This window comes from Pseudorasbora parva, chromosome 18, assembly GCF_024679245.1.
Source record: "Pseudorasbora parva isolate DD20220531a chromosome 18, ASM2467924v1, whole genome shotgun sequence".
NCBI classification, from domain to species: Eukaryota; Metazoa; Chordata; class Actinopteri; order Cypriniformes; family Gobionidae; genus Pseudorasbora; species Pseudorasbora parva.
The window spans coordinates 44936554-44961365 of NC_090189.1; positions in this window are offsets into that span (position 1 = coordinate 44936554).

The window sequence follows — 24812 nt, forward strand, 5'->3', positions numbered from 1 at the left end:
AGTTTTCAGTGAAACTGGGCAATTTTTCCTCCTCCCCCACCCCTCTGACCTGTGGCCTCCCTCAAGGCTCTATTTTAGCACCCTCTTTATTTTCTCTGTACAAGCTGCCTCTGGGCTATATTTTAAGAAAGCATGGAGTGTCCTTTCATTTTAACGCAGATGACACTCAAATCTATCTTCCTGTCCATATAATGACGTCATAACGTGGGGGCAATGTTGGATTGTAGAATTTTCATGAAAGCCACATTTAAAGGATAAAATGCAGCACTTCTTTCCCCCCAAAATGTCCCTCACCTTCTGTGTGCTATATTGCACAATACTGAATGTTCAGGTAAATAGTAAACAAACTGTGTAAATCATTACTAATAAATGGTAGAAATAAACCGAATACATGTAGCGGTTTGCCTTTTGCTGTAGAGATTTTCCATTTACTACATACAGTAAGCACTCTGATTCCATATATAGGGCACATATATATTATATATTATGCATAATAGCCCCTCTGCCCCGTGTCACAGTGCGTCTGCTTGCGTCCAGATCTGCCTCACGCGCCGCCGAGTCTGCATATCCACGGCCACTCTTATTGACATTTTGACTCCCCACCCTGCCTCCACGTTGCCCTCGAACTTGCTTATGAATATTTCGACCTCTTCTAACATACCCAGTGGCGTTAGATAAAGTCTCCACCACAATATTGTCGCCGCGATCGCGGAGATGGTGAGCGCGGCAAAAATCTCCCGCGGCCGCCTCATTCCCAACACTAACACACCTGCTAACTTCGCGATGGACACTGTGAGCCCGGGAAACATTATTCCTACCACTGACATTGGGCAAAGGACCATCTACATTGGGCAAATGATTCACCATTTGTTCTTAGTATAACGTTAGGTTTAGTTTCACTTTCAGAATCACCGTCATCTCATATTTCCCTTCAGAATCAGGGTCCGCGAATAGACGACCCGACACTTCATTGCGGGTAAGCTTTATTGATGCCATTAGAAAATAATAATAGTAATAATAATCTATTGCAAATACTCGCTGACGTTGACAATGCTCTGATAAAACCGCTCACTCGCATGTCAGCTCCGCTTTTGTTTACAATGATTCAATGCGCTCTTGCTCGTATATTTTGTATAGAATCATGATGTTTGTATGCGTTAGGGATGAAGTACAACATGTCTACCATCTAGTGGAGGGGAGGTTGAATGAAATTTGACACCCTATTTGACAAAATCGGCCGTTTTATTCAGTGACGCATCTTGTCGAGTAAACTCGACCGTGGCGCCAAGAGGGTTAAGTCCAATGTCGAATAAAATCGAGCCGTGCCCAGCCGATCAAGCAACTCGTCAACCCACGGCATTGGATAAGCGTCGAATTTCGACACTACATTCACCTTGCGGTAGTCCACACAGAACCTGACCGAGCCGTCGGTCTTAGGGACCAAAACTATCGGGCTCGCCCAGTCACTGTTGGACTCCTCTATTACTCCCATATCGAGCATTGCCCCTAATTCCTCCTGAACCACCTTTTTCTTGTGTGATTAGGCAAGCGATACGGCCGGCTGCGAACTACCACGCCCGGCTCGGTCTCGATATGGTGCTGAATCAAGTTGGTACGTCCCGGTAGGGGCGAGAACACGTTGGCGAACTCCGCCTGTAATTTCGATAAATCAGTGAGTTGGGACGGTGAGAGATGATCTCCCCCAGGGGCCAGCGCGACCGATTGTGCTTTGATGCTCGCCTCTGGCCCGAGATCATCCTCTCCCCCGATCACCGTTGCCAACAACACCGATTCCACCTCATTCCATTTCTTAAGGAGGTTGAGGTGGTATATTTGTATAAGTTTCTCGCAGGACGTCCAGCACCCCTCGTGGCTGGCGCCCGTAGAGAAGCTCGAAGGGGGAAAACCCCGTGGAGGCTTGAGGGACCTCCCGCACGGCAAATAAGAGGGGTTCTAACCACCTATCCCAATTTTTTGGCGTCTTCCTGTACGAACTTACGGATCATGGATTTAAGTGTGCGATTAAACCGTTCGACCAAGCCGTCCGTTTGCGGGTGATAAACGCTTGTTCGAATGGACTTAATGCCCAATAACCCGTATAGTTCGCTTAATGTACGTGACATAAACGCCGTGCCTTGATCAGTGAGGATCTCTTTGGAATCCCCACCCAGGAGATTAGTCGAAACAGTGCGTCCGCAACACTCTTCGCTGAGATATTGCGGAGGGCCACTGCTTCCGGATATCGTATTGCGTAGTCCACGATAACTAACGCAAAACGATGGCCGCGTGCGGATCGCTCTAATGGCCCGATGAGGTCCATCGCAATTATTTCAAAGGGGACCTGCATTAATGGAAGTGGGCGCAAGGGCGCTTTTGGGGAGGCCAGTGGATTCACCAACTGACATTCAGGACAAGACGCGCACCACCTGCGCACGTTGTCATGAATGCCTGGCCAAAAAAATCGGGTCATTAAGCGATTCAGTGTGGCCGCCTGTCCCAGGTGGCCCGCCATTGGGTTAGAGTGAGCCGCCTGGAAAAGCATTTCCCGGCGGCTCTTTGGTACTAATAACTGGGTTGTATCTAACTTTGCCTGAGTGTCTTGGGTCACTCGATACAACCGATCCTTTATTATGGCAAAATAAGGGTAGGAGACAGGTAAGGCAGGTTGGAGAGACTGTCCGTTGATCGATCGGACCTGTTGGAAAGCGTTCTTAAGGGTTTCACCTTGTGACTGCTCCAGAGGGAAGTCATCGCGGTCCGAGAGAATCAGTCTCTCAATCCCGCTCGGTTCCTCTGGAGCTGTCCCCAAGGGTCCCGGCTCAGTCTCCCCAAACTGCACTCGCCCTTCCTCGCCTTTTTCTCCCAAGCGGCATCCGCACATAACGATCCCAATAAGCCGTAAAGGCGGGCCAATTCGTCCCCAGAATTAGCGGATGCCAGAGGTGTGGTCTAACCGCCACCTCTACATTATGCTTTTGCCCCCAAAACTGTATCGTGACTGGGACAACCGGATATTCCACCACATCCCCGTGCACACACCGCACCTTAACCATGCGGCTTGTATCCAGTGCCCCAGGCTGCATCAGGCTTTGATGGATCGAGGTTTGGTTACATCCTGAATCCACCAAGGCCTGATATGTACCCCCCTTGATACTCACAGGAATTTGGTACTCTCCTGCTTGATCGGGGGTGGCCCGCTGTACGTCCGGGATCCGGATCATTGTCCCGATGTCCATCATAGGACATCGGTCCACAAAATGATCCGGATCACCGCACCGCCAGCAGGCCAGCCCAGGCCTACCCACCGCCCCTGCGGCGGGGAGTGGGTTGGAGAATGAGTGCGGGGAGGGCGTGGAACCAGAGCCATTGTCACCCCCCGGCCCCAGCAGTCCCGCCCCCCTGGGCGGAGCCCGCAAACTCCCGAACGGTCCAGGGCCCATCCCACCCCAGCCTCTGGGGGGAATGCGAGGAGGGCCCGGAGGGCGAGACCTAGGGAGAGGGACAGGACGAGAGGGAGAGACAGAGGGGGGAGAGAGAGATTGAGAAGTTAAAAGGGGTTCGCCGACCCCCGGGCACGCCACCAGGTGGTCCTCCGCCAGGTGGATGGCCGTCTCCAGCGACGTGGGCCGGTGGCACTGGACCCACTCGGCAGTTTTCTTTGGGAGCCGAGCGATGAACTGCTCCAGCACCACCAGATCGACGATGTGGTCCACGTCGTTTCCGCCGGCCAGGAGCCATCTGCGCCAGGAGTCCCGGAGCTGTTGGGCCATCGCGAAGGGTCGGCCGCTGAAGGATGGCCTTCTTCAAGTCGTCGTACTCGAGGAGGTTCGCCACCGGTAGCTGTTGTGCGGCCGCCTGGGCTTCCCCTGTCAGAAGTGGTATGAGGCGCACCGGCCACTGTGCCCGGGGCCACCCGCAGGCCTCCGCGGCCTTCTGGAATAAGTCAATAAAGGCCTCCGGGTCATCTTGTGGCCCCATCTTGTGGAGGGGCACGTGCACCGGTGCGCTGGCCAGCCCGGCGGCCTCTGTGCGAACCTCCCGGTCAATCCAGCTCCGGAACCTCTCGCGGTCCTCTTGCTGGCCTTGGACGATGGCCGCAAAGCGGCGCTCTTGGTCCGCCCTAAGGTCCAGCATGGCTTGGTGTTGATCCTGATGGAGGGCCGCGAGGGATGTAATGATGTCCGCAAATGGCGAGGCGGAGGGCGTCTGCATGGCGGTGGCGCTGTCCTGCTTCCTTCCCGGGTTTCGGCACCAGTGTAACAAAGTTCGATAGTATGAGGAAGGAAGAGGACACGGGGTCGGCTGGACCGTTGATGCTATTCTCTTTTATTTCTTTCAAACTCAAAACACACACAACGGTGTGGATTCACATAAACAAACGATCACTTCCGGGTCGGCACTTCCGGCTTCCGGTTACTCAGTCTCTGTGGGGGTTTGGCATCAACCGTCCGGTCTCTCTCTCTCCCTGGTCTCCGGTTCCACCGATGTTTTATACCCTCTCCGCGCTCATTACTGGAACAAGAGACAGGTGTTATTAATCTGCGTCCAACCCACTCACTTACCGCTCGTCCCGCGGCTCTCTCTCCAGCTGCAGACCTCGCTGAACCACGCCCCCCTTGCCACAATATGCATTATATTAGCCCATATATTCATCATATTCTACTTAACCTGTTAGTGATATCTTGATTATTTAAATTTATTGGAGTAATTTATATAATGTTTAAATAAATCTGTCATGAAAATGACAGCCACTGTGTATAAATTATTATATTTCAACAACAAATTGGAGTAGGAACATCATTTTATAATTAGATTTATAAGTTAATGCAAAAACGGTCTTATGAGAAGTTTACGTTTGCATACAATGCGAGTGCAAGTAAGGCCTCCCTATATAGTCTACACTATACAGCATTACAGCATTCTTTGTCGTTTGATTAAACGGAAACAACAAGGCAATTATATATTACATTCTGAATCAAATTATAATCTTTGTGTGCCCTTTGTTAGAGTTAAGCTTGGTAAAACGTCCTTCAAATATGTCGCAGCCTCAGATTGGAATTTGCTCCAGACTGAGTTGAAGCTAAAAGATCTGGTGACATTTAGTCATTTTTAAATTTGACTACATCATTTTGAGAGTAAATTAATGCTGTGTAATTGTTTTTGACTGGTTGTATGTTTTATGTTTTTTATGTGACTTTTTATGTATAACTGTACATGCAAACACAGCTGTCTATCTTGGCCAGGACAGGACATTTTAATCTCAGTGAGTTTTTCTCCTGGTTAAATAAAGGTAATAATAATCATAATTAGCAGAGATATTTTTTATATTATATTTTTAATTCTTTAAGAAACCTTTAGTTTAGGACAATTACAATTTGATCAGTAAACCAATAAAAATAAAAAAAGCATTTTTATATTTAGTGTTCTCTCCCCGAACTGTCAGCTTTGTGTACTGTTACACCCCTATTACTAATGCAATCTTAAAATCAAAAGTTGTATATGTTAATTATTTAATGCATTGTTAACTTGCATGAACAATGACTATAAGGGCTCTATTTTAACGATCTGAAACGCAAGTGTCAAAGTGCAAGTAACTTTGTGGGCGGGTCTCGGTGCTGTTGCTATTTTCCCGGCGGGATAAATGGCTCTTGCGCCCGATGCAAATCTAAAATGGGTTGGTCTGAAGTAGCTTCATTATTCATAGGTGTGGTTTGGGCGTAACGTGAATAAACCAATCAGAGTGGTATCCAACATTCCCTTTAAAAGCAGGTGCGCAAGTTCCATTATGGATTGCTATTATTATTGCGTATTTACCAGGCGCACGTTCTTGTAAGAGCAGCCCTTACGAAACAAAAATAAATTGCAGTATATTGGAAAATTTCATGCAATACATTAGGCATTATATTCACATATATGGGAATTAATATTTATATCTTTCAATATATTGCAATATATTGAAAGCGGCAATCATTTGTATATTTTGCAATATATTACATGAATATATAATATATTTTATAATACCATCAATATATTATTCCATATATTTACAATATATTAAAATATATTTCAACTAATATATTGGTAAATATATTTTCCTTTCGTAAGAGAGTGAAAGACAGAGAAGTTGTGTTGTATGGGGATGGGAGAAACCCCCCCAAAATAGCGTCAGTTAAACAGTTTTTTCAGTTTTTCAGTCAATATTTTTTCCTGGTTCTTGACGGACAAACCAATTTGTCAGATGTCCTTATATACATATATGTCTTGCCACTATTGGGCAAATAGGTCTGATCCTTAATAACTACAATAAGCCTGAATAATTTGTAATCTAGATTTAGGCCTATTTTTTCACATCTTCGTGGCACACCACAATGTGTTAATATTTGTTTTAGTGTAACAATTTATGATTTGCAAAAATAACTGTTGCATCTGTGTAGATTTCATGAGCAAAGTGTATGCGCGTTGTGCACGCTATACATTATAGTCAAGCATGCGCCCTTAAAATAGCATAATGAACAACGCGCAACGCGCCACTGACTTTAGACCAGGTTTTTTCTGGTCAGTGGCACAACTGTTTAACCTGTTAAGCTGACTCCGAAATTTACATTATAGTCAAGCCCATTATAGCCCTTAAAATAGCATAATGAACAACGCGCAACGCGCCACTGACTTTAGACCAGGTTTTTTCTGGTCAGTGGCGCAACTGTTTAATGTAACAGCAAAATAGCACCAGGGATTGTTTGCGCTGGAACACGCCTCCTTTTTTGCGCTGAACCGCCCAGGGAGCGCAAGTTCATTCACTAGTTTAGTGACGTGCTTCTGTGGAGGGAAAAGCGCGCTTTGCGCGGGTGCAAAATAGGAATGACACATGCGTCGGTGTATAAAGTCAATTGCGCTGGGTGCAAGATAGGGCCCTAAATTTAATTGACCAGCTTTGAACTATAATTTATTAAGCAAGGTCAACAACTATTAATAAACACAGTAAAAAATTAAATAAAATAAATAAATAAAAAGAAATCACTGTTAGATCATGTTGGCCAATACATTAAATAACGTTAACAAATTAGTTCTTATTGTAAAGTGTTACTGAACTTATAAGCTCTTAAACCTTTACTAGCACCAAAATTAGGACCTAAAGGTTTATTCTAAAATCTTATTCCAGCATTACAGTGAAAGAAAAAAAAAACTGAAGAACTCCAAAGGCACACAAAATTGTTTGTCACCAACTATTTTCAAGCTGTTTGGAAAGTGCTGTTTATGTCAATGTCCCAGAAGCTCTCCATCAGTAGGAAACTGGCGCACCATCTCTCCACAGTATGGACATGTTCCAAAGAGACAGGAAAGCAAAAAAATAGATACCTTGAGGAAAGAAAAAGAAAACACAAAGAAAAAACTTGTTTATAAAACAGATCTATCCATTATTATAATTGGCTCAATTAAATTAAAACGATAGAAAAATAAAAAATAGAGAACATTTTAATAATGGTTTTTATTCCTACTTTACAGGGAAATAAACATAACTTAAATATAGATAAATAACACAAAACTAATGTAAATTGAGAAAAGTATTCTTGCATTTTTCCTCATCTTGCCTTGCAAGTTTCAGCTTACCTCGCACCACCTCCATGAGGGATTTTCCTGTATTTACCATGCCTGGCACAGCAATGCTGCGGCTCCATTCCTTTGGGTGTGTGGCCTGTAAAATATATAATGATTAGGGGATCTGTAAATGCACAAGTGGGAATGTATTACTTACAAATGGACAAGATGCAAAGCATTTAAAAGCTAAAGACTTGATAGCAATGTTTTAGCTTGTGTGTTCCCTTTCGTTCAATCACTCCGACGTAACGTCAGTGACTGACGAATGGGGGTTTCGCTTAGAAGCCTATCATCTCCGAGACCAGAAAGCGCCCAATGGCAGTGCCAATGCCATGGGCATGCGAGATTTCAATGCCTAACTCCGCCTACCCACGTGGGTATATAAGGAAGCAGCTGGCATCATCGCATTATGTTTTAATGCTTCGGAGCCAAGGGTTACATACCTTTCACTCCTATAAGCCTTCTGAGTTAAGTCAGTTCTTCGAGACGATCAGGATCTTCCAGTCGGTGTTGGTGTTTGGCACGTTCCAGCGGTCACATACTTCCTGCCTGCTGGTCAGATGATTGGTTTCCAGTTGGTGTGTGGTCCCCTGGGCGCTTCGGCATCGACTGCGAGGTTAATCCTCTCACAAAAAGAGCTCACACGTGGCACGTCCTTTTCAGGATGTCTCGCCCGTGTGCTTCTGGGTGTGGCCGGTCTCTACACTCTTCTGATGGGCACTCGCACTGTCTGGCATGCTTGGGCTTCCAGCATGCTCAGGCGGCGATTGTGGATGAGTCATGTTCCCACTGCGGGAACATGGCCATCTCCGTGTTGCGGTCGAGACTCAATGATCTCCGTGCGGCCGCCGGAGTGAGAGTCCCCTCCATCACCCCCCGATCTGACGTGGCCTCGGTCTCATCCGGTCCGCGGGGCGTCTCTTCGGCTGGTGGCCAGGGTGACCTGAGGGTGATGGTGTGGAACACAGCTCCGACGCTCATGCCTCGGCCCACACCCCCTTCTGTTGCACCGTTACCCGCGAGCGTTGTGATGGAGTCCGTGGCCTCGGTTTCGACCGGTCCGCGTGTTTCGTTCGGCGCTCCAGAGGAGGACGAGATGTAGGTGACCGCATCACAAGGTGGGCTAGAGTCCTCCGACGATGATGATTTGGCTGTGCTGCCGCCTCCGGGCGCGCCAGCATTGTCCGAGTCGGACCCGGAGCTGACAGCCATGCTTGCCCGGGCGGCCGCGGCGCTTGGTCTGGAGTGGAACCCTCCGCCCCGGCCAGAGCATTCGCGGCTTGATGATTGGTTTTTGGGTGCGCCACGTCAGGACAGCCGTCCTGCCGTGCCCCCAATTCCTTTCTTGGAAGTGCATGATGAGGTTGCGCACTCGTGAAAGGCCCCCGTGTCTTCTCACGAGCGTTTGGCAGCCTCTTCCGCCTTCTCCGCCCTCGATGGGGTGGCGGCTAGAGGGTACACTGGGGTCCCCCCGGTGGAGCGTTCTGTGGCGATGCAACTGTGTCCCCAGAGCGCCTCCTCCTGGCGTGGCGATCCTAAGCACCCCTCCAAGGCCTGTAGATTCACATCTTCCATGGTGTCGAAGACCTACAGAGCTGCGGGGCAGGCTGCCGCCTCTTTGCATGCCATGGCAACTCTTCAGGCCTACCAGGCCAAGTTGCTGTGTGACATGCACGAGGGTGGAGCCGACCTAGGGCTCAGAGATGAGCTACGTGCTGCGACCGACCTCGCTCTCCGAGCGACGAAGGTTACCGCACGCTCCCTGGTCCGGGTGATGTCCACATGTGTGGTCCAGGAGAGACACCTATGGCTCAACCTGGCCGATATGCGGGTTGCCTAGCGGACTCGTTTCCTCGACGCCCCCATATCCCAGGCTGGGCTATTCGGCGGTGCGGTCGAGAGCTTCTCCCAACAGTTCTCGGCCGCCCAGAAGCAGACTGAGGCTATCAAGCATATACTGCCCCGGCGGCCCGCTGCTGCACCCAAAGCGCCGCCGGCACAGTCGCCTCAGCTACCTCGCCGCCGAGGGCGGCCTCCTGCGGTCCCCCCCTCTCCCGCGCGGCCACAGCAGCAGCCTTCACCCGGGCCGCGCCGCGGAGCGCGCCGCAAGAAGCCGCCCCAGTCCGCGCCAGCCCCGCAGCCCGCTAAACGCCAGGCTAAGCGGCGCTCCTGACGCGGACAGCTCAGAGATGGGCAGTTCTTTCCAGGAGACGGCAGCAGGGCCGCTCCTTCCCCCGGTGGAGGGCCGGGGGAGAATCTTTCGTTCCGCTGCCGCCCTCCGGGGTGGCAGCACCCTAATGTGGTTAAAGAAAGAACTGACATACCCATCTCTGAGCACCCAGAGACCAGTGACGGCAGTGTGCGCCGCCCCCGGGCCACGCCGCTCTCGTCCCTCTCTGTCGCCAGCCCCCTCTCAGAGCAGACCCCAGTGGAACGCGAGTCCTTCCCTGGTCTCCTCTGTCAGGGCGCAGCTGTTACCGTCGCCCCGACACCGGGCCGCTACGCCAACCGAGTCCGGGCCGGTAACGCTGCCTCGCTGCCCCACCGAGGGTACGCCGGTGCTCCGCATGACCCCGTTGGTACACTCCCTGGGAGCGTGGCTACAGCTGCCGGGACTGTCCCGCTGGGTCGCACGGACCATCCGGCTCGGCTACGCGATTCAGTTCGCGCGAGCTCCTCCCCGCTTCCGGGGTGTCCGGTACACCATGGTGGGGTCCAATGCCCCAGTCATGCGTGCGGAGATCGCGACCCTACTGGCGAAGGGCGCGGTCGAGCTCGTCCCTCCAGCCGAGATGAAGTCCGGCTTTTACAGCCCTTACTTCATTGTACCGAAGAAATCCGGTGGGTTACGACCGATCCTGGACCTTCGTGTCCTGAACCGATCCCTGTACAGGCTTCCGTTCAGGATGTTGACTGCGAAACGCCTTTTCGAATACGTTCGTCCATGCGATTGGTTTGCAGTGATCGACCTGAAGGACGCGTACTTCCATGTGTCCATCCTTCCGCGACACAGACCGTTCCTACAATTTGCGTTCGAAGGGCGGGCATATCAGTATGCCGTACTACCATTCGGGCTAGCTCTGTCCCCTCGCGTCTTCACGGAGATTGTCGAGGCAGCCCTTGCGCCACTCAGGCAACAAGGGGTTCGCATCCTGAACTATCTCGACGACTGGCTCATACTGGGCCACTCTCGGGACCGGGTGTGAGAACACAGAGACCTGGTTCTCCACCACTTAGCTCGTTTGGGCCTTCGGGTCAACTGGGAGAAGGGCAAACTCTGCCCAGTGCAGAGGATCTCTTTTCTCGGTATGGAGATCGACTCGGTCGCCATGTGTGCGCAGCTTACCGGCGTGCGCGCGCAGTCACTGCTGACTTGCCTCAGGCAGATAGAGAGCAAGAGTGCGGTTCCACTGAAACTGTTTCAGAGGCTCCTGGGGCATATGGCATCTGCAGCCACGGTGAAGCCGCTCGGATTGCTTCATATGAGACCACTTCAGCACTGGCTTCGCGATCGAGTCCCGAGATGGGCATGGCAGTCTGGCACGCTCCGGGTCCCAGTGACTCAGGCCTGCAGACAGACACTCACCCAGTGGTCGAACCTCAGCTTTCTACGGGCAGGTGTGCCCTTAGAACAAGTTTCCCAGCATGTTGTTGTGTCAACAGATGCGTCCACCACGGGTTGGGGTGCCATGTGCAATGTACATGCAGCCGCCGGCTCTTGGTCAGAGAGCCAGAGCTGCCTGCATATCAATTGCCTCGAGTTGCTGGCAGTACGGTTCGCCCTGCACCCCTTCCGAGCGTTGCTGAAGGGTCAACACGTACTAGTCAGATCAGACAACACGGCCGTAGTAGCGTACATCAACCACCAGATCGGTCTACGCTCCCGCCGCATGTCTCAACTCACCCGCCATCTCGTTTTATGGAGTCAGAAGTGCCTGAGGTCCCTTCGTGCTGTCCATATCTCGGGGATCCTGAACCGTGCAGCCGACGAGCTCTCACGGTTTCAGCCAATCCCTGGGGAGTGGAGACTCCATCCCCAGTCGGTCCAGCTGATTTGGGATCAGCTCGGGGACGCACAGGTAGATCTGTTTGCCTCCCACGACTCGTCCCACTGTAGCCTGTACTATTCCCTGACCGAGGGCACGCTCGGCACGGATGCCCTGGCGCACAGCTGGCCGCAGGGCCTACGCAAGTATGCGTTTCCCCCAGTGAGCCTTCTTGCACGTGTTCTGTGCAAGGTCAGGGAGGACAAGGAGCAGGTCATCTTGGTCGCCCCGTTCTGGCACGGCCGGACCTGGTTCCCAGAACTAGTTCTCCTTGCGACAGCCCCTCCCTGGCCGATTCCTCTGAGACAGGATCTACTCTCTCAGAAACGGGGCACCCTGTGGCACCCGCGTCCGATCTTTGGAACCTCCACGTGTGGCTCCTGGACGGGATGCGGCAGGTTTGAGTACCCTACCACCTCCGGTGGTGGCTACCATCACTTCCGCTCGGACAGAGTCCACGAGACAGGCCTATGCGTTGAAGTGGAACCTCTTCGTCAATTGGTGCTCTTCTCGCCAAGAAGACCCCTGGAAATGCCCGATCGGGTCTGTGCTCTCTTTCCTCCAGGAAGGGTTGGATCGAAGGCTGTCTCCATCCACCCTGAAGGTTTATGTGGCCGCTATCGCCGCCTACCATGACCTCTTTGACCGGAAAACGGTAAGTAAGCACGACCTGGTCATCAGGTTCCTGAGGGGTGCGAGGAGACTACATCCTCCTCGTGCTCCTCTCGTACCCTCTTGGGACCTCTCAGTAGTTCTAAGTGCTCTGCAGAGGGCCCCATTTGAGCCTTTGCTGTCAGTAGATGTTAAGTTCTTGTCTATGAAGACAACCGCACTGGCCTCCATCAAGAGGGTAGGGGACCTGCAGGCATTTTCGGTTGACGAAGCGTGCCTGGAATTCGGGCCGGCTGACTCTCACATGATCCTGAGACCCCGGCCTGGATATGTGCCCAAGGTTCCCACCACTCCGTTCAGAGACCAGGTAGTGAACCTGCAAGCGCTGCCTTTGGAGGAGGCAAACCCAACCTTGGCATTGCTCTATCCAGTACGCGCCCTTCGCGCTTACGTAGACAGGACGCAGTGGTCAGGACCTCAGACCAGCTCTTTGTCTGTTATGGTGGGAAGCTGAAAGGGAAGGCTCTCTCAAAGCAAAGGCTGTCGCACTGGATAGTGGACACCATTGTTTTGGCTTACCAGCAGCAGGGACGCCCATGTCCCCTTGGGGTCAGGGCCCACTCCACTCGGAGCGTGGCCTCCTCTTGGGCTTTAGCACATGGCGCTCCGCTGACAGACATCTGCAGAGCTGCAGGCTGGGCGACACCAAACACATTTGCCAGGTTTTATAACCTCCGAGTGGAGCCTGTATCCGACTATGTACTCGCCTCTACTAGTGGCCGGTAATGGATTGGCTCAGGTGTCTTCGCTTGCTCGCCATTCCACTCCACGGACTGGATACGTGCGATATTTTCTCAGGTGAGTTCCCCGAGAGCCCTAAGCTCCTCCAGCACTGTCGACGCCAACACCAGTAAGTCTGCCCTTAGCCCAGACACTCGTGTCCGGCCAGGTGCCCCATGTGCATGGTTCCCCTCCGGCGACCCCCACATGTGTATTTCCACCGTAAGCCTCCCTGAGCGGGTGTATTCCCTTGGCAACCTTGCCACCCCCTGGGGTTAAAAATCCACCTGCGGCTGGTACCCCAGTGATCTTCCGTATGCAGCCCCCCGGGGGTCATACGTGTATTCCTAAGTCCTCCCTACGGGTAGGCATCTTGGCGCATATCTCCTCCTGGAATATGCCTCCCAGTGTACCTTGGTATTCCTGCGTTAAGTAGAGGCCTTTGACCGTCCTACTTGCATCAGGGTTCTCACGCTTGCGCAGGGCACTGGAAGACAGCCGAGTGGCGTTATTGCATTGGGACCCCCATTCGTCACTGACGTTACGTCTACTAACATCCCGTTGCCACATCCGCTGTACCGCTGGAACGGAGTTCAACTTGGCTCCTCAGCAGGTAAAACATAATGCGATGATGCCAGCTACTTCCTTATATACCCACGTGGGTAGGCAGAGTTACGCATGCAAATCTCGCATGCCCATGGCATTGGCACTGTGTGACGGGTGCGTAGCATACCTCACATATTTGGCTTTTACCAAACATTTGGAGTTTAATTTAATGTTTGTTATTTATCCCCTCATATACAAAAACCCACACGACAAGAACATGAGTTAACAGTTTATTCAAAGCTTAAATATACAGAAGGGTGCACACTTCTTATATTTTCCTGTGCTGTTTGACTATACCTGAGCCCTAGATTCTTCTGGTCCATGGAGTGACGGCCGCATTCCATGTGGCAGCAGACAAAGGAAGAGGTGGGGCATCAGCCTGCAAACTTATGCTGTTCCAGAGGAAATTGGACTGTACCATTCCATTTTGATTTAGAGGGGATCTTTTGACTTTGTTTCATTCAGTTATATCTTGGTTTGATTTGAGTATTTTCTTTTCATATATATTGTTATATGATTGTATTAAGGTTAGGTGTGATAATGATATTGTGTTGTAAAGGTTAATTGTTTGAGTTTATTTGGTAATTGTATTATTTTGATATTTACCTTATTTTATTTTTTTGGTAGAGGCTAAATGGGTATATATAGCATTATTGGAGAAGTAGAGTGAGTCAGTATTGTCCAGCCACCTTAGCCTTCTGACCTTTGGTTTTGAATTAGATTTTGATTTGTTTACTTTGTTTACAGGGGAGATTTTTTTTTAGGCCTGTTTGATTTTTGTTAATTTCAGTTAGCATAAACCTTAAGTTTTTTTGATTTTGTATGACTTCTGTTGGAATCTGCCCCTGTATATAATTTTTGTGTTGGAAGCAATAAACTTCCATTTCTTTTCTACTCTCTGTCCTGCCTGTTCTTGGCCTCAACTACCACACACTGCCATTGGGCGCTTTCTAGTCTCGGAGATGATAGGCTTCTAAGCGAAACCCCCATTCGTCAGTCACTGACCTTACGTCTCCGTTCCCTCCTCAGGGAACGAGGGTTACATACGTAACCGAGACGATCAGTGTCATGGCTGGGCATAAATTCATAATTAACATTAACTTGACCTCAGGTGGCTCTGTGATTCCACACAGCTTGCACTGGATCTCCAATAACAAATCTGTATTGATCCTACAAAATAAAAAATAAAATAAGATAAGCACAAAATATTAAAAACACAAATAGTACTTTAACATCTTACTCTCCAAATGCAAAAAGAAAAGAACATATTAAAATCATTATTTCATTACTGGTTGTTATAAGTTAATATATGGAATAAATGTATATAACGTTAAATGTCTTCTGTCCATTTAAAAAGTAGGAGTTCGATTAAAATATTGTATTTACAGCAGGCAAATTCATTGAACATGCCCACACCGGCGATCACATTCCGATTTAAGAAATTATTATAATGCAATCTTAGAAACATGATAGGAAACATGATTAATTCAACCTCCCGAGTCCCCTATCTGCGATTAAACTAAATAACTACACCGTAATAGAGAGCTACCATGTTACGGTGAAAATGTAAAATCAAGAGAGCTTATATCAAGATATACTTACTTAACTCGTTATTTGTAGCATATAACGTCTCATCTGTAATGATCCAAACAGTTCGCTCCTCTGTTGTCTGTTGTCCTTCAGCTTCATTTTCCTCACGCATCGCGAAGACGCAAATATGGTGGACCGCGCATTTTTCAAAATCATGACGTAGTATTTTTGGCGCATGCGCATTGAAATATTAAGTATAAATATAAAATAAGATATTTTGTGCATTAAATGTTGATTATAAATGACGTATTAATTATCCATTTCTGTTCAGGTTGTTCTAACACAGTGTAGAGTTGGACTGTATTTCAGAGAACTTGACTCATTCACTTAACTAAAAGTCAATCATGTTTACAGTGAGTCTGATTAAAATGAAATGTAGCCTATTTTAACTGAATTTTAATGCAAATTAATTTGGTTTAGATTTGTTCTACTTTTTCTTGCAATTAATGCAATTAAATGTATGTTTAATCGCCATACAACAACATAATATTGAAAGTAGGTTATTCTTTACACAGATGTAAAGTAGCCTACAGTATATTAGGCAACTCCTATCATAAAGATTGACAATGTCAAATTATGTAGAAAACTGACACTTGTAGTTGAGTTCATATGAGCTAGTTATAACATTTCATGTTGTACTGGAGTGTAAGCGAGTGAAATTTTGAAGAAAAATAAATTAACCAATGTAAATTTGGACAACTATTTTTTTTAAAGTCCTACTTGCATAAGCAAGAATTTCTTCTGTTCCAGGAAGTCTTTGCTGACTGCTCCTAGCCCAATTCCACTGGCGTCTGTATAGACAACAAAAGGCAAGATAAAGTCAGGATGTCCCAAGATGGGAGATTCCATCAGATGACCTTTAAGAGTGTCAAAAGCATCCTGGCATTCCATGGACCAATTGAATCGTACTCCTTTTCGTTTCAAAGCTGTCAGAGGTTCAGCAATCTGTGAGAAATTTGACAAAAATCGATGATACCACCCTGCCATACCAAGAAAACGTTGAAGGGCTTTCAAATTAGTAGGTATTGGAAAGTCACGAATGGCTTGGGTCTTCTCTGCATCAACTTGTATGCCATCTGAGGACACAACATGTCCAAGGAACTTTAATGTGCTCTGAAAGAACTTACTTTTCTTCATGTTCACTGTAAGTCCTGCCTCTCTCAACTTATCCAACACCAATTGTACATCTTGGAAATGTTGGTCTTTGGTAGAGGAGTAAACAGTTATATCGTCCAAATACACCAAACAAACCGTTCGTCTGAGTTCACCCAAGGCCATCTCCATTAATTATTGAAATGTGGCTGGCGCATTTCTAAGACCAAATGGTATGGTCTTAAACTGATATAAGCCAAAGGAACACACAGAGGCAGTCTTGTCTTGACTAGCTGGATCCATCTGCACCTGCCAGTACCCACTGTTTAAGTCAAGTGAGGTGAATATAGTAGCACCAGCTAAGGAATCCAGAATTTCTTGAATAGTGGGCAAGGAATAGGCATCGCTCTGTGTAATAGCAATGAGTTTTCGATAATCTACGCAGAAGCGTACTCCTCCTGTTTTTTTTTAGGAATAAGTACCACTGGCGAAGCCCAGGCTGATGACAAAGGTTCAATAACTCCAGCAGATAACATTTCCTCTATGAGTTCTTTCATAATTTTCATTTTGGAGGGAGAAACTCGATAAGTTTTATTTTCACAGGCACATCCTCAGTGAGGAAAATCTGGTGATTTAATATATTAATTTGACCAAGTTTAGTGCTACATACATCAGAATGTTTTCGTATTTGTTCTAACAACATCTTTTTTTCCTCTTTTCCCAACTGAGCCTGTAGGACTGCTGTTTCTACTAGATCTGCCAATTTACCTTCAAAGCTTGGCATCACCATAGTTGGTGGAATAGTTGTAAATAAAACAACTGGTCGTTCAAGTCCCCAGTCATTCAACTTCTGAAATCCACCATAAAAAGGAAATCGTTGTTTCTCATCAGGCTTGAACCAGTAGGTGTTAGTCGTGACATCAATCTGCAATCCTCTGCAAAATAGAAAATCAAGCCCCAATACAACTGGGAACGCAAGCTTTGCCTCAGGCATGATTACAACAGGTACAACCCAATTCCGGTTATTTACCTGAACTTCCATCTCGGTCCATCCCAGAGGTTGCTTGGCTTGACCATCAGCCAAATACAACGGTCCTTCTTCCCAGTCCTGAAACTCTTCTTCCATCAACTATACACTAGCCCAGAGTTTTTCAGAGATAAGTGTAAAAGATGATCCGGTATCAACCATAGCATTTCCTTTCCATTTGCTAACCATCAGAGAAACCATCAATTGATGCGGACTAGTATCACCTGTAGCTAATAAATGAACTCTGTCTCTTTGATTTTTTCCAACAAGTTGATCTTTTGTCTTAACATTGTTCTCCCCAAGTAAAGTACTTACAGTGGGCTGTGACTGTTGACCAGAAGTATTAGCAACTGTAGATGCATTATTACTTCTCAAACTATCCCTATTCTTGTGGGAAGGGTATTGACGACAAGAGGCTGGCGAATGCGCTCCTTTACATTTCCAACAAAACATTGGAACAACCCTCTCTTGCTCCTTTTTAGTTACAACAGGTTGATTCCTACTTTCTGTTTTACCAGTCAGGGTATTGGAGAAACATTTACGTTGCTCATATTGCTGTTGATTTTGTTTATCTTACTCCAGCTGTTGTCCTAACCCAACCAATTCATCCACAGTTGACACTCTTTGTCGCAACTCACTGGCAATACTAGGATTTATATTTTTTAAGATGATTAATTACGTCTTCTTCAGTAATTTCCGGTTTCCAACGCCTGCACAGAGAATGATACATATAAGCAAAATCTCTTATGCTCTCATTTTCTCCTTGAACCCGGTTACGGATTCTCTCTGCCAATTCATCAACATAATCTCCTGACAGAAAAGCAGATAGAAAGCTAGTCTGGAACTCAGCCCATGTAGAAATGGAATATCTAGCTACATCCCACCAATCACGGGCAGTACCATGCAACACATTCCGAAGAGTGGCAGTCAACTCTTCATTTAAAAGTGGAGTCAGTGCCAGATAATCATGACATTTCTCAGTGTATGTCAATGGATCTGGATCATCTTCTTTTCTACCAAACGTAGGGAACTCTAACTTAATAGGTATCCTTCTGCTGAAGCGTCGGCTTACATCTCCACCAGACATAAATAAATCGGTGAGTCCCAGCGAACCTTGGTCTGCTGGACCTTGCTGCATGTTAGATTGTAATGGATAAGATACACTTGCAACCTCAACTGAAGCTACCACAGGATTTGTCAGAGGAAGAACACGAACTGGTGAAGTACCATTAGGAACAGTAGATGGTTGTGAAATGGGAATCACTGATGTATGATCAACACCATTTTGTTTAAGGGCAGCCACATCTCTGGAAAATACTTCTATTTGTTTAGTTTGTGCCAGTAATTCTGCTTGAAACTTATCAATAGTATTTTGGAGAGGTTTAATGATAGCTTCCATGTCCTTTTTTACTTGATTTTCCACATGATCCAACCGCCAGCTTACTCTAGCTGAACTTTGAGTTCGATGATAATCAAACTGTTGATTTATAGTATGGAGTAAATTTTTCTGCCCAAGGTGCATAAACACTCTAAGGTGGTTCTTCGCACTCAGAGGCCCTGCGGAGCAGCTCCTTTTTGATTGCTGTACAAATTTCATTGGAACATGCAAGGAACTTGGGATAGACAAAGCAGTGCAGATGTACCTCAGTGAGCAAGGATGCAGCTGGGAATTCAATCCACCACACAGTTCTCACATGGGAGGCTTGTGGAAGCACAATTGGTATTGCCAGAAGATTTCTAGATTCAGTGTTTTTATAACTGTACAATCGCTTACCCACATAGTTCTTTGCACACTAATGGCAGAGGTTACTGCTATCATTAATGCACGGCCACTGTTATCGGTGTCCTCAGACCCAGAACAACCTTTAATACTTTCACCATCAATGCTCCTCACACAGAAGACCAGAGTTCCACATCCTCCTGCAGATTTCTAAGACAAGAACCTGTACACAATGCAATGGAGACAAGTTCCAGCTCTTGCAAACCAGTTCTGGACTTGCTGGAGCCAAGAATATTTACCTTGCTTGCAACACAGACAGAAGTGGACAGTACCTCAAAGAAATCTTCAAGTCGGAGATCTAGTTCTGCTTAGGGACAAGCAGATAGCTCGCAACTGCTGGCCTGTGGCCAGAATCACTGCCATATTCTCTGGAAAGTGTGGACATGTAAGGAAGGTTGAGGTAATGACGAGTGACCAAGGCAATGTAAAAACCTTTTCTCAGGCCAATTACAGAAGTTGTTCTACTTCTACCCAAAGATTGATCTGGAGACTAAGGTTTTTTGCATGCTATCGAGTTTATAGTGACCTTGCATAGGTTTTCATTTTAAAATATCTTCTAAATATTTGTAGATGCATATCTACAGGCAAAAAAATAAGACGTTAATAATTACTTTTCATTTTCATTCATAATGTCACAGTTCATGAATTCATCGTCTCATTCTGTCTATGTTGTGTGGTGTTGTTGGAGGAGTGGTCACTGATTACTCATCACAGGATCACTCTCACCTTCTGCACCTCATTACTGAGCCTATTTATTGGTGTGTCTCACTCAGTCTTGTTATCAGATCATTGCAGTGTGTCCTGTGAGTTTCCTGTGTGTTTCGTGTTCGTCGTGGGATTACTTCGCTCCAGTTCCTGTTTCTAGCAGACCTGTGTCTGCCCGTTTGCCTCCCTGCTTTACGAGGAAACATCCAACGCCCTGTCGTCCTCCTTTATGGACTGAGCTGCTTTCTGCCTTCTGAGACATTGCTGTTCTGATCTACCTTGTGTGTTGAGAGTAATACACCATTGTTAGTACGCTATTGGACTCTCCTGTTCTTTTCTACCAGTGCATGCGACGCAAACAAAATTGTTTATAAAAGTACTATTATGCTTGTCATGTGATGATGTCAGCCTTTTAAGTCACTTCATGTTAGCTCTTCCTGCATGAAAACATTGAGACTGACATGATGTGCTCTTGATATCAATCCATTTGCATCCACTACAAAACCTCATAGTAGCAATGCCGCAAGTTGACTTATGACTTAATGATGTGTTAAAGATTGTATATCAAAAAGCATTTCGTTAACCTGATAACCGTCACGAGGACGGTGACGCACTGAAACTCTCTTTGCTTAAATTAGCTCAAAATTACTATCAGATGTAAGTAATTACCTTGACAAACTATACATCATTAAAAAGATCTAAGACTAAAGTTTAATTTTGTTACCTCTGTTTTATTCTCAAAGTCTTATAATGACCGTAATGTGTTAATATGTGCCAGGAGTTATGAATATGATCATGGGCGTCGCTACCTTTTGATTGTAATATGCGCGTCATTTGCATCCCATTCATAAAAAACTCTTCTCTGGTCGTCATGAAGACACTCGACAAAACAACTTCCCTCAGGGCTTTTACTTCAAATGTGTGCAGATGTGGAGAAATATTGATAGATTCTCACACGTTTGAGTCAAATTTCTATACAGAGAAGTATTATTTATTCAATCTTTATCCAAAATCCGCAGATGTGTGATTATGAGCGCAGTAGACTGTGTTATGCTGTGTTTTCAATTCATTCTGGCAGCCGGAGGGCGCTGGAAAGCTGTACTACTGAAAATTCACTCCCCTATGCATAGATGAAGAACAGACACACCATGTGACATTCAGGAAGTATCTGACATTTCCAAAACAGATTCCTGAGTTCTTTAGATCGCTATTTTATGCAGATAGACACGTTTTAAGACAATAAACACACAATCGCGGCAATATATGGTTGGTCTGTGTTCTTTATGCCATGTTGGGTGGTTTCATAATAGATGATATTTATAATGCAATGCTATTCCACATAGCTTTTAGCATTGTATATTTTCTGTCAGATTTTTTGACCCGAAGCTATATGAGATCACATATTGTTATATAAAACACTCGACTTATAAATTATAAAGTGATATGAAGCAAGTTTTGAATAAAACATGATTTTAATCGTATAAATTGTTGTTTTGCTGGTGTGCTAAGCTAACATGCTAGCTTGCCCTAGATGCACCTGCCACTGAGTAAATACTTTATTTTTATGAACATTTTCTAAATGTAAAACTACTGAAATGCTTATTTGGACGAAATGCATTCAATAGAGTCTCAGTGAGGGTAAAGTGAGAGGTTTGATTTAGAAATGAGGTTTGAATAGAACAGTTTGAATAGAGAATCGTTAGTAATTATAATGCAGACAAAAGAATAATAATTAGAGCCATAACCAGTCCGCAGAAGTGTGAATGTGTGCCTGGGAGACAAACTGAATGGGGCAGTTAATTTGCACCTCTAAACAATAGAGGCAAAATAGAATGAAAGCTGAGAAGACATGGCAATAAACATCAGTTGATATTTCAGCGATATCTCAAAATAAAATCACATGAAACGATCTGGTAAAACGTTTAATAAAATTCAGAGTTTTAGACTGATCATCTTCAGATCTGAAATATAACATGGTCAGACTTGTGGCTTTAGCTGTAGTGCATTTCTAGATTTCTCCAAGGCCCACTTCAATTTTATTTTCATAAAGATATTTCATACAAATAAATTTCTAATAACTTTACAAAACTTTGAAGCTTATTATAGCTTTTTTTTATTATAAAAAATATTATCATTTTGACTTTACAGTAAACTGCCAGGTGTCTGCTTTCAAATGAGACCATAATTATGCTTTTAGTGCAAAGGATTCACAAACTGTATTTGTTTTAGTCTGAGTATGCATTTCTTAGGATTTTTTCAAAATTTAGAAATCAGCTTAACAGGTTAAACGGATGATGATTGATAAGTTTGTTTAGCTATTATAACTGGGAACAGCAGTGTATATATGTTTGTCAAGAAATGGACACTGAATATTGTTGTAGTGTTTTATTAGTTAGTTTATTAGTTACATGTTAATGAAGAATTGTGACAGTAAATGATCAAGCTTACTACAATGTATTCATTGCCAATGGATTAACTTGATGTTTATGGGGACACTAAAACTATAACACTAAATGTATGATCTAAGTTATTCAACTAAATTTACAAATTAAAAGTAATTAGGTCTTATTTAATTCTATAAACTATAATAATGCTCTGCCAACATTGTCGCTATATGATACATTAAAATTAGCTGATAACATCCCTGTTTTCTCCAGAACAACTGTACAGCCAAATTAAGTTTTGTTGCAGTATTGTCCCGTTTAACACTGTGAAGCTGCTTTTACACAATCATAATTGTAAAAGCGCTATATAAATAAAGTTCATTGATTGATTGATTTAGTTAGTTTCGACACACTGCACAAGAACATTACAGCTGTTATAAACAGACAAACACATTTAACAGTGGATTTTAAAAAGAGGAAAAAAGTGACTTTTTTAAATAAGGACTGTATAAGTAGTAAAGGTTAGTTCTATATTCTACTAAATAGTTCTACTATTGATACATATCCCCTTTTAAACCAACGCATGAACACGCAATTCTCTCAGGTAACTCAATCCAGCGACACTAATCCTAAACAACAGGTATATTCGTAGAACCCAATTAGCCAGGTCATGATTAGCATGATGATATCATCTTGGATGTGTCATTTGATCTCAGATGTAATCAGCAACTTACAGTGCCTTGCGAAAGTATTCGGCCCTCTTAAACTTTACGACCTTTTGCCACATTTCAGGCTTCAAACATAATGATATGAAACTGTAATTTTTTGTGAAGAATCAACAAGTGGGACACAATCATGAAGTGGAAAGAAATTTATTGGATATTCCAAACTTTTTTAACAAATCAAAAACTAAAAATTGAGCGTGCAAAATTATTCGGCCCCCCTAAGTTAACCCTTTGTTGCGCCACCTTTTGCTGCGAATACAGCTGTAAGTCTCTTGGGGTTTGTCTCTATCAGTTTTACACATCGAGAGACTGAAATGTTTGCCCATTGCAGAACAGCGTTTGTGAACAGCAGTTTTCAGTTCTTTCCACAGATTCTCGATTGGATTCAGGTCTGGACTCTGACTTGGCCATTCTAACACCTGGATATATATATATATATATATATATATATATATATATATATATATATATATATATATATATATATATATATATATATTTAACCTGTTAAGCTGACTCCGAAATTTTGAAAAAAACCTAAGAAATGCATACTCAGACTAAAACAAATACAGTTTGTGAATCCTTTGCACTAAAAGCATAATTATGGTCTCATTTGAAAGCAGACACCTGGCAGTTTACTGTAAAGTCAAAATGATAATATTTTTTATAATCAAAAAAAGCTATAATAAGCTTCAAAGTTTTGTAAAGTTATTAGAAATGTATTTGTATGATATATCTTTATGAAAATAAAATTGAAGTGGGCCTTGGAGAAATCTAGAAATGCACTACAGCTAAAGCCACAAGTCTGGCCATGTTATATTTCAGATCTGAAGATGATCAGTCTAAAACTCTGAATTGTATTAAACGTTTTACAAGATCGTTTCATGTGATTTTATTTTGAGATATCTCTGAAATATCAACTGTTTATTGCCACATCTTCTCAGCTTTCATTCAATCTATTGCCTCTATTGTTTAGAGGTGCAAACTGCCCCATTCAGTTTGTCTCCCCGGCACACATTCACACTTCTGCGGACTGGTTATGGCTCCAATTATTATTCTTTTGTCTGCACTATAATTACTAACGATTCTCTATTCAAACTGTTCTATTCAAACCTCATTTCTAAATCAAACCTCTCACTTTACCCTCACTGAGACTCTATCGAATGCATTTCGTCCAAATAAGCATTTCAGTAGTTTTACATTTAGAAAATGTTCATAAAAATAAAGTATTTACTCAGTGGCAGGTGCATCTAGGGCACGCTAGCATGTTAGCTTAGCACACCAGCAAAACAACAATTTATACGATTAAAATCATGTTTTATTCAAAAATTGCTTCATATCACTTTATAATTTATAAGTCAAGTGTTTTATATAACAATATATGATCTCATGTAGCTTCGGGTCAAAAAATCTGACAGAAAATATACAATGCTAAAAGCTATGTGGAATAGCATTGCATTATAAATATCATCTATTATGAAACCACCCAACATGGCATAAAGAACACAGACCAACCATATATTGCCGCGATTGTGTGTTTATTGTCTTAAAACGTGTCTATCTGCATAAAATAGCGATCTAAAGAACTCAGGAAGCTGTTTTGGAAATGTCAGATACTTCCTGAATGTCACATGGTGTGTCTTTTCTTCATCTATGCATATGGGGTGAATTTTCAGTAGTACAGCTTTCCAGCGCCCCCCGGCTGCCAGAATGAATTGAAAACACAGCATATCACAGTCTACTGCGCTCATAATCATACATCCGCGGATTTTGGATAAAGATTGAATAAATAATACTTCTCTGTATAGAAATTTGACTCAAACATGAGAGAATCTATCAATATTTCTCCACATCTGCACACATTTGAAG